Raw genomic sequence first — 2,500 nt, 5'->3', positions numbered from 1 at the left:
GACGATATGGCAACTTTCGTTATATACATGTATGTATATGTATATGTATATATATATATATATATATATATATATATATATATATATATATATATATATGTATATGTATATATATATATATACACACTTTCATATCGAAATGACAACTTTCATGACGAAATGACAACTCTCATACCAACTTTAATGACGACGTGGCAACTTTCATGGCAGGACGACAACTTTCTCGGGAATATGGCAACTTTGGCGACAATTGCGGCTGCATGCGAGATAGCGCCGGGAATGAGGGCCGAGATGAGAAAGGTAATTACGAATAAAAAAAGAAAAAAAAAGAAAAAAAAGAAAGAAAAAAAAAGTTTATGTCTTGAGCGCCTCGATCATTAAAAAAGAAAGAAACGGGCGAAGAATTTTTTGGCTCGTTTTCGAAAATCCGGTGAGATAAGATTCGTTTTATTGTCGAATTTGCTCTTATCTGATAAGAATTGAGGGGATTAAGGCTTTTAATTAAGGCTTTTTAATTTTTTAAGGCTTTTAATTAAGGCTTTTTAATTTTTTAAGGCTTTTGATTAATTTATTTTTTATTTTTTAAGGCTTTTAATTATGGCTTTTTTTATTTTTAAGGCTTTTAATTAAGATTTTAAGAATTAAGAATTAAGGCTTTTTAATTTTTTTACTCTTTACTTTTTACTTTTTACTTTTCTTTTCTTTTTTCTTTTTTTTTTTTACGAGTTATGAAATTTTATTTTTATCTTTAAGTTTGTTGTTCTTTATTTATGTTTTTTTTCTTGCATTGATTGGACAGTGAAAATAAATATTTAAAAGTGTCAATAGTTATCTAAATAAAGTGAGAGGGAAAGAGGGAAAGAGAGAAGGAAGGAGAGGGAGAGAGAGAGGGAGAGAGAGAGAGAGAGAGAGAGAGAGAGAGAGAGAGAGAGAGAGAGAGAGAGAGAGAGAGAGAGAGAGAGAAAAGAGAGACAGAAAGAGAGAGAGAGAGAAAAAAGAGAGAGAAATAGAGACAATCAGACAGACAGACATCAAGACTAAAACCCAGACAGAGAGAAAGCAAAATCTGATGGTATAAGAAAATTAAACATAAGTAATATTCTCATCACGCCACTCTATCACGAACAGAAACTCCAACAGAGAGAAATGTCGGAAAACTTTATATTACTCGCTATTATGACGTCACTCATGGCCATTACACACTTGCATAAACGTCGATACACAGACTACATACAACCTCTGACTTACTGACTTACGCGAAAAATACATATATACGTATTACGCGAAAAATACACATATACGCATTATGCGAAATATACACATACATATTACATGAAAAATACACACATACGCATTGCGCGAAATAAAAAATATACAAATATTTTCGCGAAAAATAAGCACATACGTATAAAGGCTACCCTTATTACTCTGGGCTACCCTGCGCTACCTTAAAAAGGGCAACCTCTTTCCCATCCAATCAATTACAGGCTACCTAGGCTACGCTGGTGAATTCATTCGGGAGACTACAGGCTACTTAAAGACTATCTAATGCTACGTGTGCCTGCTTAGGGCTATACAACGCTACTTATTTAAGTATTTAACGCTATCTGAATCTACCTACTGCTAACTCGCTTTACTCCACAGGCTACCTGAGGCTACACACGGGCTACCTATGGACTTTCTAACGCTACTTATACCTACCTATGGACTATCTAGCGCTGTCAAAATCGACATAATACTAACTCACTTTACTCCACAGGCTATCTAATGCTACACAGGGGCTACAGGAGGCTACCGAGCTAGAGTTTCCCCTCCAAATACGAGTAGCCTTTCAAAGCCGCAATTTCTAGTCACAAGCAATAACATTATTGCATGTGAATCGTTGCACCGCTTGCTAATGCGTGGCTGGCATATGAGAGGCAAGGGAGGAGGGGGAGAGGGGGGAGAAGAAAGGGGAAGAGGAGAGGACGGAGAGAGAGGAGGAGGGAGAGAGAGGGAGAGAGAAAAATGAGAGAGAGGACGAGAGAGGCGAGAGAGAGAAGAGAGAGAGAGAGAGAGAGAGAGAGAGAGAGAGGAGGAGAGAGAGAGAGAGACAGAGAGACAGATAGTCGTTGAACTCTAAAATGAGGCTACGAAATTCGGAAGAGGGAGAGGGAGAGAGAGAGGGAAGAGGAAGAAGCGGAATAAAGAGGGAGGATAAGCGAAGGAGGAAATAATAGTACAAAAGAGAAGAGGGAAGTAGAGAGGAGAGAGAAAGATAACGAAGAGAGATTGTTTAAAAAGGAGAGGAAAATGGAATAGGAGAGGTTGGAGGAGGAGGAGGAGGAGAGGAAGAAGAAGATGATGGTGAAGATGGAGATGATATGAAGATAAAGAAAAAGAAAAAAAAAAAAAAAAAAAAAAAAAAAAAAAATAATAAGATGATAATGATCATTGTGAAGAAGACAAACAAGAAGAGGCAGATGTAGAAAAAAGAATGAAGAAGAAAAAGAAGAAGAAG

Source organism: Penaeus monodon, chromosome 8 (assembly GCF_015228065.2).
Source record: "Penaeus monodon isolate SGIC_2016 chromosome 8, NSTDA_Pmon_1, whole genome shotgun sequence".
NCBI classification, from domain to species: domain Eukaryota; kingdom Metazoa; phylum Arthropoda; class Malacostraca; order Decapoda; family Penaeidae; genus Penaeus; species Penaeus monodon.
Note: the sequence above shows the minus strand (reverse complement) of the source record.